Source organism: Ursus maritimus, unplaced genomic scaffold (assembly GCF_017311325.1).
Source record: "Ursus maritimus isolate PB19 unplaced genomic scaffold, ASM1731132v1 scaffold_34, whole genome shotgun sequence".
Lineage (NCBI taxonomy): Eukaryota > Metazoa > Chordata > Mammalia > Carnivora > Ursidae > Ursus > Ursus maritimus.
In genome coordinates, this window is record NW_024426008.1 from 16207825 (window position 1) to 16224942 (window position 17118).

Genomic DNA, 17118 nt, shown 5'->3' on the forward strand with positions numbered 1-17118 from the left:
TATTTATTTATTTGACAGAGCGAGAGACAGCCAGAGAGAGAGGGAACACAAGCAGGGGGAGTGGGAGAGGAAGAAGCAGGCTCCCAGCGGAGGAGCCTGATATGGGGCTCGATCCCACCTGGGATCATGCCCTGAGCCAAAGGCAGACGCCTAACGACTGAGCCACCCAGGCGCCCCAATAAATAGAATCACTTTAAAAAAATAAAATGTTAGCTGATTCTAAATTACTGCTATCTCTCTATGGTCTCAAGGAAAGAGGAATCTTCCTTCCACCCGGGCTGCAATGAACAAACCCACTGTCTGAATGCAGGTGCACTAGTAGAGTACTTCTTTTGCAGATAACACATGGATGCAACAAATTGGGATTCTGAGAAAATTCATTTTGTGAGGAACCATCTGGGGACAATAAAATCTGAGGTCAGGAAGCATGCTCCACAGCTGGAGAAAGTGAGTGCAAAGGAAGAGGAGAAACCTGATCTAAGAATAAAGGAATTTGTCCATTCAACAAATACTCACCGTGCGCCTCTCATGCAGCAGATTCTGCGTGAGGTGGTGGGAATACAAGGGTGCACAGGATCAGTGTGATTTCTGCCGTCACTGACCTACCGTACTAGCGAGGATGCACCAGTCGGGAAGGGTTGAACAGCATGTAAACGCCGTGATGGGGGCGCCTGGGTGGCTCAGTTGTTAAGCGTCTGCCTTCGGCTCAGGGCATGATCCTGGGGTCCTGGGATCGAGCCCCACATCAGACTCCCCCCTCCACTAGGAGCCTGCTTCTTCCTCTCCCACTCCCCCTGCTTGTGTTCCCTCTCTCGCTGGCTGTCTCGCTCTCTGTCAAATAAATAAATAAAATCTTTAAAGAAAAAGAAAAAAAAAAAAAAAGGAAACGCTCCTCCTATAAAAACAAAACAAAACAAAAACCAAAAAACGCCGTGATGCACCGTGGCTCCAGGAGCACCTGGAAACATCTGAAACAGACCGTGGGGAGAGGTGAAGCAGACAGTGGTGGTCAAGAAGAGCATAGAACTCTGCTGTGGACCTAACCCTTCCCTAGCTACATATCAGGAGGTTTCTCCCCAGACAAGGAATGGCATTTTCCCTGATAACTGCGTATGCAAGGTTGGGAAGCTTCTCCATGGATGCGCTGGTGTTTCCATGACTGATAAAGAAATGACGGTTCTGCTAATCAACAAAATACCTAAATATTATGAGTACTTGGCTCAGCATCCGAATATGCTTTTTAGTTTTGTTCCAGAAACCTCTTTCACTTTAGAAGCTGTCTGGTTTCCACACCTAAACCCAGCTGAAAAGCTAATTTATGAACAGAGGATGTCGGATGCCAAGACAGACAGGCCGTGCCATAGCAGCTGTAGCAGATTACAGCCTGTTAAGTTTGTAAAGACACATGTCACTGTGCTCTTCTGCTTCGAGGAAGCCATATGCTCTATTCTCAAATGTTTTGGGTCTGTGTTCCCCCAAGGTTTCAGCTCCATGGTGGTGTGTCTCGTTGACACGTAGGGAGCCAAGAACATCAGTGCTCTGTCTCCCAGGCTTAAAGAAAGGGCAAAATGCATGAGCAGGGGATTGGAACAAAGACCAGGATTAAAATGTGTAGGCCCAAGGTTTTACTCTCATTGCCATATGCCTCTGAGCCTATGATCTGCCTAAAATGTTAATCCAGTTTCTGGTAAGCTTTTCATTTGTTAAGTGTGGGGACTGGTGTGTGTAAAATGGCCAGGCTAGCTATATGAGAGGCTTGCCTCTGCTTTTGGGTTGAGAAATGCAGGGAGGTTTTTAAGAGAGCATGACAGTAGACCCTAACCACTCTGGGCCAGGTGGTGCGGGCAGGATGGACGCTCTGAGAAGACTATGGAATGGTAAGTTTGGGAGGATTTAACGAGAGAATTGTCATGAAGCACGCATACATACATACATATATATATATATATATATATATATATTATATATATATGTAATTTATAATAAGCATATAATAAGCACTTAAGTAAATGTTCTTCTTCTTTCTGGATATAATTTCTCTTCTCACCCAAGGCTTCAGATCGTACCAGCTCTTTTGCCAGCTTGTTTGGGGACATAGAACACACTTGCTGGAAACAGAACTGTGGTGACAGGCCACTTATTCTGCTTTGGCTTTCAGGGCAAGGGCGTAGTTTTCTCAAACCAAACGATGGTTCTGGGGCATCCTTGACCTTGAACAGAAGTACCTCCCAGGGTGGTTCAGGGCCCGCATCACATCTGGTTACCCAGTCAGTGCCTGAGGACAGATGATCAGAATGTTGGGTGCAAAAGAACAAGGTGCGGTGTGCCTGGGTGTCTCAGTTGGTTAAGCATCTGACTCTTGGTTTCGGCTCAGGTCATGATCTCATGAGTCGTGAGACTGAGCTGTCTGCGCTCAGTGGGGAGTCCACTTGAAGATTCTCTCCTGCTGCCCCTCCCCCTACTCGCGTGCGTGTGCACATGCGCCCACATGCATGCTCTCCCTTTCTCTCTCTCTCAAGTAAAAAAATCTTTAACAAAACAAAATGGCAAGGCTTTCAGTTATAACAGCATTCCCTCCCTTCCCTCTTTGCTTTCTCTTTCCCTTTCTCCTTCTCTCCCTCCTTTTCTCCCTCCTTCCTTTTATTCTTTTCCACCAGAAAAAGGAAGCAAAGCAGAAACAATTTAGGAGTAGGAAGATACCTGAATTAGAAATCTTAGTTCAGCCATGTACTAAAGCTAAGTACCAAATGTTGCTCCTCAAACTTCCTAGAAGCAAAGCAAAACTACTCCAGCATGCAGAATTTGAAAATAGGCTATCTTGGCAACTTGGAAATAAGACATTTGTGAATCATCCTAACCCTGGCTTGCCCTGTAGACTGCATTGTTTATGCAACCAGAGGCAAAAAGAGATAAGAAGAGTGTTGTTTCAGTTTTCATTCTCTTCATTGCTCGGTTTCTTCTTCACGTTGATGACTATTTGTAATTATATAAAATTGCCTGTTTACTGGTTTCTCTGATTAGACTATAAGCTTGTTGAGGGCAAGGACCATGCCTGTGTTGTTTACTATTGAATACCTATTGCCAAGCACAGGGACTTTTTTATAGTACGATTTTGGTGAACACATGAGTGAATGAATGATTTTAAAAAGGTGCAAACATAACATACACAGATGAGTAAATGAAGTCCAAAGGAGCCCACCAAGAATAAGATCAAGAATGAGATTAGCTTGTATGTTAAAATTTGAGATCTAAGATCAATAATGGCTTAGTAGCTTATAGTTTTGCATATCGATCTGCTTCCAATGGACCCAAGATATTGAAGAGTAAATAATTAGGAGGACGTTGCCAAATTATAGCTCTCCTGCATACATAACTTACAGAACTGAGTATCACATTTGTGTTGCCTTTCTGTCAGAATATTTATAGACAAGCCCCCTAGAATTTCTTCCCCTTAGGTGAGAAGACAGGAATGATCCTATGGATGAAAAAAGAAAGGGATGACTTGTCCAAATCCAAATGGTGAGTCAGTCACAGATCCGAGAAATGACTAATGAGCTATGGGAACCTCCCTGAGTCACTGAATTCTTCTGAGCCTCATCTGGCAGGTGGGTGTAATAATAGATGCCCTATCACTTGCCTCATAGGGTTTTTGAGAGGATTAAATCTCCTACTAGATGCAAAAGCCTTTACACATTACATAAACGTACGATAAGAAAGTGTCGTGTTTTGTTTTGCCTGCTAGCATGCAGTTCTCTATTACTTGAGGAAGCCTAAATTGCTGAATTAATAAACCTAAAAGAAATGGCTCGAACAAAAGAGAGATTTCTTTCCTTCCCATATAACAGTCTGGGCTGATTTTGGTGGTGGCAGTGGTGGGGGTCTGGCAGTGGGGTAGAGTCTTTCCACATAGTCGTTCAAGAACTTAAGCCTGACCAAGGCTCTGGCATTCTCAACACATGGCTCATGGTTGCTCTGGGCTATGCCATCTTCACTCATGGGAGTGACCGTGAGTTTAATGGCCCAGGCCTAGAAATTGTACTGATTGCCTTGTACTCATTGGAGAGGACTTTGTCACATGGCCACACCTAAGGGTACAAGAAGCTGGGAAATGCAGCACAGTTGGACAGCCTTCTGCCTTCTTCTACAGGAGGATGTGAGAGTGGATTTTGGTGGGTACCAGCAGTCTGTGCCCTGGATGGGGTCACATTCTCCCTTTATAGGATCTCACATTCTTTACAGTGGTCCAAGACACAAATACATTTTATGATTATTGGATTCATTTTGCCTCATAAGACAAGGGCAAGGGTCCCATCTCTTGTTCATCATGATCGCCATTACTTGACATAGTGCTAAAGTCATAATAGACCTTCGATCAAGATTCATTCCACGAGAAAGGATATATGAATGTATCAAAGACATTGGTTGATTCTAAAGAACCTCAAATGAGACTGTCTGCTTGTGTCCGGTGAGGTGTTAGAGCCTTGCGCTCATCAGGTATCTTTTGCAACTTTTGAAACACTTTGGGAAAGGGGTGTGGTAGGCAGAATTCTAAGATGACCTGCAATGACCCTCACCCTTGTATAATCTCCTCTCCTTGAGAGTGGCTGAAACCATTAAATATGATAATAATTAAGTTATGTTATTTGGCCCAGATGACTTTGAGAAAAGGAAATTATCCTGGGTGGACCTGTCCTACTCAGGTGAGCCCTTGAAAGGGACTGGGATCTCCTTGAACAGGTTGGAAGTGTGAGAGGTATTTGATGCAAGGGAGACTCCCTGTTGGTGGCTATGAAGATGGAGAGGCCACATGGCAAGAAATACAGATGGCTTCTAGGAGCTGAGAGTGGCCCCAACTGACAGCCAGTGAGATAATGAAGACCTCAGTCCTACAACCACAAAGAACCGAATTCGGTCAACAACCTCAATGAGCTTACTAGTAGATTTTCCCCCATGGCCTTCAGATGAGAACTCAGGCTGGTTGATACCTCAGTTTCTACCACAGAAGACCCTGAGCAGAGATCTCAACTGAGATGCCCTCAGACTTCTGGTCTTTAGAAACCATGAGCTAATGAATGGGTGCTGTTTTAAACCACTAACTTCGTGGTAATCTGTTAGGCAGTACTAGGAAGCTAATACAGGTTCATGTGTGCTTACTGGGATGGGGTAGAAGTTGGAGGATAGAGAATGATGTCTGCTCCCCTGAGGGCTTCATAGGTTTGGTGCCTGAAACTTAAGTAGGATAACTAACTGTTCTAGTTTGCCTGGGACCAAGGGTTCTCAAGTATGTGGGATTTTCAAAACTAACACCAGGACAGTCCTGAGAAACGAGGCAGTTGATCCCCCTATACACTGTCGGAGTTGCTTTGTGAAGAAGAGGTACAGTGAGCCGTGGTGGTTAGCTTTCTTCTGTTTAGCAGAGAGCAGGAATGCGATGCTTGCTTCAGCCCACAGTGGCTTGTTTTAGAACCACTGACACCGGTATGATCGTGGTGGAATCTGGAATAGAGGCTGTGATGAGGTCCAGCCCTCCAGAGACTGTAAGTAGCAGATTTAAGCGAGGAATCCCTGAGGGAAATTATATGAACGTCTACTGTAATCACGGGGGCATCTCCTGGGCCTTCTAGAATTAATCATCTATATCTCTGAAATGTATCCATAGCTCCTGCACAACGCAGATATGGCACGTGCCAGGGAGATCTGCATTCTCATCGTCAGTGTGACCTGACAACCACAGGCTCATGAAACGAAGGTGTACACGCATCCACTGTGCTGGGTGCTGGGCTAGCCGTTCTCAGATGTGCTAGGGTCACAGCGTCTTACGTGGTGGATACCGTAAGCCCCATTTGGATTATAAGCAATCTGAGGCTTAATGAATTTACATAATTTGCGTAGGAATGCCACCTGGGGCTATTTTACATGTATGCTAAATCTCCAGGAGATACTAAAAACAGCTCTAAGAATCAGTACATATAACATCTTCAAAACTCTGGAAGGACTACTAGGAGAGCCCAGTGGTAATTTATCTTCTGTAGTTGCCTTTGTTTAGCTTAGGAGCTTGGAGCTCTGTGGGGAGATGTAAGGTATACATTGAGTTTGAAGGGCATCTACGTAGGTTTCGGTCAAGGACGACTTAACTCCAGTATCTGACCAGGAATGCCATTCTTTTAAAGGCATTTGGAGATGGATTGAGTGAATTAAGTAAAGAAACAAGCATTAGCACATATCGTTTTACCAGGTTACTTCATAAAACACAGAATATCTGACAAAAAATCAGAAAAACATCTTGTTTCCTCTGCATCTGCTTCTTATTTGTAGTGCCAGGGCTAATAGCAACCAGAAAAGGAGCATCCCTCCTCCTAGCTCTTGTTTGTGAAGAAAATAGATGAAGTTTCTCATTTGTCAACCAAGGGCCACTGTGTACATTCGGGCAGGCTGTGTACTGCACAAGAGTGCTTGGTATAACAGGCATCTTCTTCTGATTTGCAAAGAATAAATGCTCAGTGAGCTAGAAGCAGCCCTCCTAAGCCCATGTGGTTCCGTGCCTCTCTCTTTCCATATTCAGGCAGAGCAGAACTAGGCTCTGAAGCCGAACTAGGTCCAGCGTATGCTGGTAGCTGTTTTCTGTCTGTTGGGGAGGGAAGGGTGTGGGACAGATGAAAAGAACCCACCTAGCCCCAGAGGTTGGGAGTTATAATTTTCACGTCCTATTTCCAGTTAGTACATTAGAGAACATAATAAGGGGGTAAAAGGAAGATCTCCTTGTGCTACTGAGAGCTGGACCTGCCCCCAAATTTATGAAGGGCCCTGAATTTTTACCTAGAAGTACAAATGATAACTCTCTTCAGTTTCTTCTAACACAACTTGACTTTATTTTAAGTGCCTAGTGACTGGACACTTAGTCCATTTTTGCTAACTTCAGTTATGTCAGGTTTCAATTCAGACAATTCAGGTCTTGCCACCTCTTCCCTCCCCCACCTCCACCCCCATAAAATGAGAATTTATTTTCTCTCTTCTTTTCTCCTAGGGGCTTAAATCTCATGATGGTACTGCAGGGAGGGTGGGCAGTCCCTGTGATTGGCAGCTGTCTCTTTGCTAGGTAGAAGATTGAAGTCATCCCATGTGGACTTTGGTATTTCACATCTGTGCCCTTTGACCTTCAGCCCTGCCTTAGTGTCAGGGTCCTCAGGCTGCATTTGTTCCTGTCTGCAAGGAGCTGCCCAGTGGGCAAGCCTTTCTCAGCCACTTCCGCAGGCTCTTGGGAATACAGGAAGGTTTGAACTCTTCTCTCATACCACCCCAGGTGTGTGCAAGAGTCTGGAGGCCCCTCCTGGAAAGTAAGTTCAGGTCCTTTCTGCTTTCCAGGCCCCACCGCAGTGTGGAGTTTGCTGTCTCTCCCTTGAGATCTGTCCCAAGAGGGTGGGCACCTGGTGGGGACACTTTGCAGGGTCTGACTTTTTTCCTTTTTCTTTGCTCTTTTAATCAAATTTGGGCTGGAGAACTGGCTTTTAAGTTATCTATTATTAATAAGGTAAACTTTTCCTCTTGGTACTTAAAACTGAGATTTGAGACTCAGAAACATCTTTCTCACCTTATTACCTGTGCTGAGAATTTCCGAACTCTATGCGGAGACAGCTGAGACATGACTTTTCTCTGTTGTTCTCCTGTGGCCTGCCTTCCCTAAGACATAAGCCTGGAGGGCCTGAATGCATCTGAAAAGAGGGAGTAGAAAGCCCAGAGCAGTTAATACTGAAATATTCCTCCCTTACATTTGCTCGCATGAAATCAGGGATCTTGACTGAGGCTGGTTAAGAGTAGAGGGAGAGCAGGATATAGGTCATGTAAAGAGCTTGCTTGCTGACAACCCTAAGCCCAGGCAAATTGTCCTTGGCCTGAGGGTGAGTAGAGATAATTAACCCAAAAAGGTCTAGGAAGAAGCCTTGCAGAGCAAGAGAGAGGCAGTGGGCAGAGCCAGAGGAAGGGCAGAGGTTTGAAAACTTACCTACCATTGAGGTGCCTGGCTGGCTCAGTTGGTGGAGCATGTGACTCTTGATCTCAGGGTTGTGAGTTCAAGCCCCGCATTGGGCGTAGAAGTTACTTTAAAAAAAAGTATTAAAAAAAAAGAAAAGGAAAATCACCTATGGCAGCATCTGGAGAGAAAATGTTGTTGTCCTCAAAAGAGTGCATTGTGAACAAATTTAAAAAAGGAGAAGAAGGCCTGGCAGTGTTTGTCCCCTATTTAATGATACTTGAAGGAGGAGAAAATGCAGATGACCTTGGCTTAATTCTGTTCACTTAGGTATCATTTTCATCTCTCTTGGTGCCGCAGTTGAATCTCAGATGAACTGACACGTTTGGTCCTGCCTTCCCAGCCTCCAAGGTTTCCTCTGCTTCCAGATACTGATATGATTTTTTTTTTTTGAAAAAAAAATTTTTTTTTTTTTTTTTAAGTAGGCTCCATACCCAGCATAGAACCCAATATGGGGCTCAATCTCATGACCCTGAGATCAAAACCGGAGCTGAGATTAAGAGCCAGACACTTAACCGACTGGGCCACTCAGGCGCCCCCCCCAATATGATTTTTTAATCTCTTTGATTAACTATGTGGAGAATGCAGATACCTCCTAGACTTGATGGTCTATCAGCCTTAGATTTTGAAAATGAATTATGTTTTCATCTTTTTCTATTTCTTTTTTTTTTTTTAAGATTTTATTTATTTATTCGACAGAGATAGGGACAGCCAGCGAGAGAGGGAACACAAGCAGGGGGAGTGGGAGAGGAAGAAGCAGGCTCATAGTGGAGGAGCCTGATGTGGGGCTTGATCCCATAACACCGGGATCACGCCCTGAGCCGAAGGCAGACGCTTAACCGCTGTGCCACCCAGGCGCCCCCATCTTTTTCTATTTCTGATGATATTTTGTTGAAAAATTTGGAGAGGCTACATTGGGGCCACCATCCTAAACTGGATATCCCATTGTAAGTTATTTTTAATAACATTTAATAATAATGCAAATAAATATTTTTATTTGGTAATTATTAGAGGGATTTAAGATATTGAAAAACCAATTAGTTGTTTATATGTGTAAGTCATTAACATTGGAGTCAAAGACAGCCTAAAAAAGTAACTTTTTTCAAAATAGTTAAAAGTGACAAAATGAGTATATATGAATACTGTGAGTCTGTGTAGGCTTTTTTTTTTTTTTAAGATTTTATGTATTTATTTGAGAGAGAGCAGGAGAGAGGGAGAAGCAGGCTCCCTGATGAGCTGGGAGCCCAACCTGGGGCTCGATCCCAGGACCCTGAGATCATGACCTGAGCTGAAGGCAGACACTTCATCGACTGAGCCACCCAGGCACCCCTTTATAGGGTTTCTATTGCACAACTCAGGGGATGAATGATGCCCTTGGAGTTGATGAATTCAACAGCTCAGGGTAAAATCAACCACTAAATCTACCCTTTAGTAGAATAAAATAAAAATAAAAATATTTAAAACTGGAAATTCCTGTCACATACTGAGATCTAAAACCATATCTGATAAAAAAAAAGACATTAAAGAGGTGGCAAATGATTTTCCTTTTATGTAACTGATGATGGACAGTGGCTGCCTGAGGAACTGTGTTAAGAAGGATTCTGAAGCCCCGTCTAAACCTAGAGGGAAATGGGTCAGGATCAATCATTCATGGTTGTCATAGGCACTGAGAGAGAAGTAACTATCAAGACCTGTGTCAAGATTTTGCTCTCCTTAGTATAAGAGAAAAACATGAGTAAAGAAAAAGAAACTAGCATAAGCAATATGTAAAACTAAATGCATTAGTTTCAAAAAGTCCAAAGATGTCTTTTCCCAAATAATGTGTATGTACAAAGTCCTGTGCTGTGAGCTCTGGGGAGAAAAGCTGTTCAGTGAAGCTGAGATCCCTTCAGATCCTTGGACATCCATCCGTCAAGCTTGAATGCCAAACGCTTTTACTTTTATTTAGGCAGAAGAATTTGACAGTCCTTACACAGTGATCTTACTGAGCATTTTGTAATGTATCAAATTTAGGGGACTTCACAATGACGAAAAGGAATTCCTTTAGTGTGTTCATTTTAACAATGTTTTTCTGCTGTATTTGTTCCATGATTGCATTTGTTTCCTTGGGCTTCCATACCACAAGGTGGATGGTTACACAACAGAAATTTATTTTCCTCAAAGTTCTGGAGGCTAGAAGTTGAAGAGGAAGATGCTAGCAAGGTTGGTTTCTGGGGAAGCCTTTCTCGGAGGGCTGTAGATGACCCTTTTCCAGCTGTGTCCCCACATGGCCTTTCCCCTGTATGTACACACACACCCCTCTGGTGTCTCATCCTCTTCTTGTAAGGACACCAGTTTCATCCAGTTAGGGCTCCACCCTTATGACCTCATTAAATTTAATTACCTTCTTAAAGGCCCTATCCTAACTACAGTCACATGGCCTGTGAGGGCTTCCGCATATGAATTTTGGAGGAACTCAGTTCAGTCCCTATGAACAATCCTGTGCCTTCCGTTGCACCCTGTCTCCTGGAGGGGCAGGCATGCTCACCCCGCTGCAAGGCGAGGAGGATGGAATCAGCCCTGGGATAAGGATACAGGAAGTGCTGAGGGAGATAAGAGGGAGAGGTTGCCATTAGCAACAACCACAGCCTTCTGAGAGTTAACTATTTCCTTATCTCTTAGCTGCTTGTTTCTCCCTAAACTTCAATCACATCTGCCTCCATGGGGTTTTCAAACTGTGCTCTGCATGCCCTGTTGTAGTGATTCCTTAAATGTGCGATTCAGATTTCATTTAAAAATACATTTCAAGTATTAAAACTGTAATAAAATAACATGCAAACAAGCTTCAAGAAATAACTCATGTGTGTTATTACCAAACTTTCACACATTACGAATCACTTACACACCAACTTAGGGTGCCAGTTTATCTTGATTTCCTGTAGGCTTTGGAATAAAACCTCTGCTGTTGCATCTTTATTGAGGAATATCTTGAGATCATAGGACAAGCTGTAAGAAACAGTTCATCTGTGTGAAGAAACAAAAAAAAATGCAAATAAAATGAGCATTGAGGTGAATGTATAATTCAATTTAAATCATGATTTCTGGGTGCCAGGATGGCTCGGTCGGTGAAGCATCTGCTTTTGGCTCAGGTCATGATCCCAGGGTCCTGGGATCGAGCCCCACATTGGGCTCCCTACTCAGCAGGGAGTCTGCTTTCCCCTCTGCCTGCTGCTCCCCCTGCTTGTGCGCTCATTCTCTCTTTCAAATAAATAAATAAAATCTTTTAAAAAATCATGATTTCTGCTTTCTTTAATAAAACAAATTTACTGACTTAAAACTGTTGCATATATAAACTTATAAATTACATTTATGCTAACGAATGGATGTTAATAAATAATGACTTTATACTCATTTAGTGTAAGATTTCATGTGAAGGTAAGGTTGCCGCTAAAGCAAGTTTGAAAACCATTGCTCTATTTGTCTATATGTCTTCTATGCTGCCTGTGCCATTAAACTACTAAAAATTGCAGGAGCCTATCATATGATGTAAACCGAACAGGTAAAATCAGGCACATGGAAGTCTAGGTGGATAAACATACATGTCATTTATGTGCCCTCGAGTTGTTGGTTTTCTAGCCTGGCAGTGAGCAGTCATTCATTATAAATCATTAGAATTTTAATTTAAAAAATTAGTGTAAGGAGTGGAGTTGGGGGGGCATTAATATGAGTATTTGGTATTAAGATGAGAGCAGCCCGGTAGGAAACTTCCTAATGGAAATGTCACTGATAGTAATTACGTCTTTCCAGTCAAGCAGCTCTTTGATTTTTCTCCAGCATTAGGGGACCAGGCAGTCTGACAGATCCAGTGGAACGAGAAGGGTGATTTTAGAAAGCTAGAGAATCTGGAAGGCTGGCTAGGGAATTTGGAGACAGCAATGTGGTTTGCTATTTGCACCATCTGAGAAGTGTGTTGGGTCATGCTTTTTCATTGCTGGGGAGAAACTCGATGGGGGTGTGGGATACTGAGAAGTGGAGCCAAAGAGCGAGAATTTCAGGACCCGAAGATCCGTGCTGATGGGCAGTGAGTGGGGTGGGCAGGAGAACCAGCCAAGGTGATGGGAGTGCTTGGAGGTGGCCGCTCTTGCACTCCTCCCACAAGGGGTGTCTCGCTCTCAGAGGGCCCATGGGTGGTGTGCTGGTGACCCTGGGAGGAGTTTTAGGATGACTTTAGCCTCATTGTTCTTGTAGGCAGCATGTGAGATGTTTATCATTACTCAAACCTTGTGAAATCTATTAAACCGAATGTACGAAAAGCTCTAGCTAGGGTCTCTGAACCAAAGTAGCTTCTTTTAGCCTTTTTTTTTTTTTTTAATTAGTTCTTGGAATCCTTAAGCCAAGTACCAGCAACATTTTACTTCCAAAGAAAATGCTTACAAGTTGAAGGGTGAAATTTCTGATGATTACACAGCTTCTTGCCAATGGATAAGTATGTGTGTCTTCCATTCCTTAGTTTTCCATACGATTATCCCCTGTGTTTCTATCATTTCCTCCCTCATAGAAACAGCTTTGTAACCTCAAAATGAAGAGAATGAATGAGAACCCTGGTCCTGGTTTTTTTTCCCCTTCTTTCTTTAATGATTAAAACTTTCTTTATTAAGAACATTAAAGGAAACATGTCAGAGGGCTTAAATTATCTATATTCGAGTGTGACAAATTAATAATAAGATTGCGTTCTTCTGTCTGGCTCTGGATTGTCTCATTTCTCTGAGAATACGTAACACACCCAGAGAAACACATATTGATATGACAGCGTGCAAATACAGCAGCTATGCTTACAGATATCCATGGTGAAATTAGACAAATACTTTCAGTATCTAAATTTTTGTTTCTCAAGAAAGGAAATACTGCAGAGACCTCTCTGCAAAGCTATGCTGACTGTCTGTATTAACTGGCCGATATAATGTGCAGGGTATTTTTTGGTTGATTTCCTAGCAATCAGAGATAACGTGACAATTCACAGTATTTGATTTTTGTGGGTTGGTAATGGTTCAAACGCATGGGAGTAATTCAAAACTTTGCTTTTGTGGGTTCAATAAGTCCATCTCCACTTAGAAATGAAATGCTAGATTTTTTTTTTAAAAGCAAGTAAATAATGCATGGTGTGATGGGATGAGGAGAGTATTGCTAAAATTCACATCAAAAAGCATCCTCTATCATACCGCTCAGTTCTCAGAGCTGCTCCATTAGTGCCCCTTTAACATGTAATATTTTCCAATTAAATGTGTTGGTAAGAATTATTCATTTTAATAATTAAAGAGCTTCCCCAGCTCCCTGAAGAGCGTTACCATGGAGGCCCAGCTCCACTGCTGGGAATAATCACAGCATGCTAATGTAAGGAGAGGGTGACAGTTGAATGCTAGTGTTGCCATTGGGTGAAACTAACTTGGGGCTCATTTCAATGGCTGGGCCCCGGGACACCCGTGAAGTGACCTTTTGCTGTAGCAGGCTGTGATATGGCTTGGTTTTGCGGCTATAATGGAGTGTTAAATTTATCAGTTATTATGTATTTAGACTATGCCTTGAGACTCTAGGATGATTTGAGAAGGCTTTTTGACTGCCTTTAATACTACTTAACTATTACACAGAGATTTCCCCCAAAGTAAGAGTTTTGTGATGCCTTGAAATAAGGGCTGCCTTGAAATGCTGCAAACAAAAATTTCTTTCATTTTAATTAAAAAGAAATATAGGGCCTTGGGGCTTTTTGGAGAGGCTCATGTAAAAGCAAACTTTGAGAAGGGTTCATAACTAAATGCAACAGAAATCCTCAGTCTCTTGGCAGCAGCTATAATAAATCTGGGTCTGTGGGCCGGTAGTGAGACGCTGCCTTCTTGGGTATAAACTGCTGGTAAATGTAATCCCGGCTGATAGTATTAGGGGATTGATAGTTCCCAAACACTTGAATTCCTAGTATAAGAAAGTTATGTAGTATGTAAAGCCAAAAACCCCATCCCATTACTGAAAATAATGATGAGAATCATGGAAACCGCTACTGCTATGAATCATCATTCTAGTAGGTGGCTCAGTCGGTTAAGCGGCTGTTTCCGGCTCAGGTCGTGATCTCAGGGTCCTGGGATGGAGCCCCATGTTGGGCTTCCAGCTCAGTGGGGAGTCTGTTTCTCCCTCTGCCCCTTCCCTGCCCCCCGCCGCTTGTGTTGTCTCTCTCTCTCAAATAAATACATAAAATCTTAAAAAAAAAACCACCCATCATCCTAATAAAAAACTCATGCTTACAGAGTATTGACCCTGGAACTCTATTCTAAGTACATTACATAAGCAGACTCATTTAACTATCATCTGCAAAGATCAGATTCTATATTCTGATAACTTGCTAGAGACATCAATGGTGATAAGTATGTCTACAAATATTAGCACTACCCCTATAATGATAATGCTTTGTGACTATTTCGTACGACACAGCTTTCAAACCACTCTTATGTTTTTTCAGTTGATTCTTACAACAAGCCATTGAGGTAAATAGAGCTACTTTTATGTTAATCATACAGAGAGATGATGGGATTTTCTGAAAATTTAGCAGCTAATCTTGGATTCACAGAATTTTCAAATTGGAGTTATTCTATAGATTTTTATCAGTGAGAAAACTGATGGAGCTTTGTGCTCTGCTCAAGCTTTAGGTCTTGTCATTGTCATTCTTATGAATTTCCCATGACATCGGTGTCTTTGCCTTGATTATCAGAATTTGGAATGATCATTCCTTAGCTTGCCTTGACAAGAGGCGGCTTTGCTTAAGGCCATTCAGGAGCACTCCCAAGAACAGGAACAGAAGCAAAGTGGTTTCTATAAAGGGTTCTCATGGTTTCCCAACGTGGTTAACCTGAGAAATGAAAAAAATGAAAAATGACCAAAAAGGATCAGAAGGCAGAGGGGGATCGCAGATTACCTTTCTGGTTTCTGTACCCCCTCCCCGGGACAGGAGGAAACCGAGTACTTTTCTGGTTTCTCGGGCAATGAGTGGACTGTGGTGCCGTCCCCCCCAGGATCCCAAGCTGCAGTCAGCCGTCTAAGGGTGGCTTGCTCAGATTGGTGTGTCTGCATTTGGGAGTAGTCATGATGGAGTTGGGAAGTGTCGAGGGATGGCCAGAAACCTGGGCTATTGGAGCCGGCTGTCTACGTTCCTCCCAGGGTGGATCCGATTGTCCATCTGTCAGCAGGCCTCACCACCATCTTCTCTGATCCAGGGCCTATCCTGACAGATGGTTCTTATGCAATGTTATAGCTGTTTTCCTTTTTGAGGGGAGCTCTCTCAGCCCTTAAATTACAGTTAACATTGTAGCTAAATCTTTATCTGTTCTCTTTGGGCAGTATATAGACGTGACCTAGTGATTTTTGTATGCACTGGGTAGTATCACTAACTTGCTGATTCCTAAGTTTCAATACAACAGTCATGCACATAATGCTTGTAGGACCCTTGAACTAAAGGCAGAGTCCCCACTCTCCATTGTGAGAAGAAAGGGAGAGAGAGTCCCCTCTTGGTTTGTCCCCTAAGTCCCTTTGGGTCCCAGTCGTCCTGTTTCACATGTCCCCCGATTATTATGATCTGCTATTTATCTGGCTGACTTAACCAGGAGACATTTGGTTGCAAGGAATAAAACTCTTTTTTTAGGAAAGGGAGGGATTCATTTCAAGGATACAACAGGGAATTTCGAGGTAATCCACAGGTGGGAAATGAAGTCTGGCCTGTGTTTATGGGACTGGGACTTGGAAATAGGGTGCAGATTGCCTCTCGCTTTCTTTGACTTTTATTTTTCCAAAGCTTCATTGTATTTGGTGTCTGCTTTTCTTGGTGATCTGTGGACTGTCTTCTGCTCTCACACGGCTTATCGTGACTGCCTCCAACAGCAGCTTCACATCTCAGATTTCCTCTATCTTGTGGTCTCAAGCTGGCAGCCAACTGACCTGGACTCTGTGTATCAGTTCCTCTTCTCTGTTGTAAACAACAGAAACCACTGTGGCTAATTGAAGCAGGAAAGGAACTTACTGGAGGATATTATATAGCACACAGAATTGTTTGGAAGGGCTGGGGAATGGGCAGGAAACAGAAGACTCCACAGCCAGAACCACAGCAGAATGTGCCACAGAACTGGTCCCGTGGGAAGTCCATGGCTGCTGAACACTAGACCCTACTCATCCTTGGCCCCCTGATGCTGGAGGCTCTTGCATTCTGCTGGTGCTGCTCTCACGGCTGCTCATCCTGTTCCTTCTGAAATCAGATTCACTAGTGTCCCTGTATCTGAGCATCACTAGCTTCCACTTCAAAGTCCAGTCTGACTGGTCCAGCCTAGGCCATGTGCCAGTTCCTTGCCTTTAAAGGAGGTCGGGAAAGCCAGTGTCAGGTGCTTCTAGGCTCTGTAGTGGAAAGAGGGCTCTTCCTCCCACCGTGTCTCATAAGGTGGGAAATTTCTCAAACCTAAGAAGGGGATTTAGGTTCTGGGCAGCCCCCCCAAACCAAAGCCAAATGGTCACTGCACTCAGTGTTCCTGTTCCTCACATCTGAATGGATAAACAGTCTCTTTTGAGTACAATATCCTTCCCTAGACCAATGGCCTATGACCAATGAAGCAAGAAGCCTTTATACGGAGAGCTGCACTTTCCAAAACCGTGGCTGAGTATGTTCTTCCCTAAGAAGCAGGGGTGTGTGGGAAATCATGGCTACCTCTGTTTCTCATAATGGTTCATGATTAATATCTTGAGGTGACTTATAATATTACTCACTAATTTTCAATCAGTTGCATTAATATGTTCATATGGTTTTTAGCTTCCCTAGAATAGAAATGGTTACTTTGGGGCATTTGGTAGCCATGTAGACCCAGATCTCTTCTAGAAAGTCCAGTTTCTTTTTCTGCTAAGATAATGGACAAATTCAAGCCTACTCCTTGGCTGGAAATTTGGAATTGTCGCTTCTAATATTCACCAGATTGTGTCTAATGATAAACGACCCTTTGGGGCTTTGGTGAAGGTCTGACAGGTATTATCTTTGACAACACCTGCCTAGGTACCTCTCAGAGATAGGATAAGTGTGAAAATGGAAAAATGCT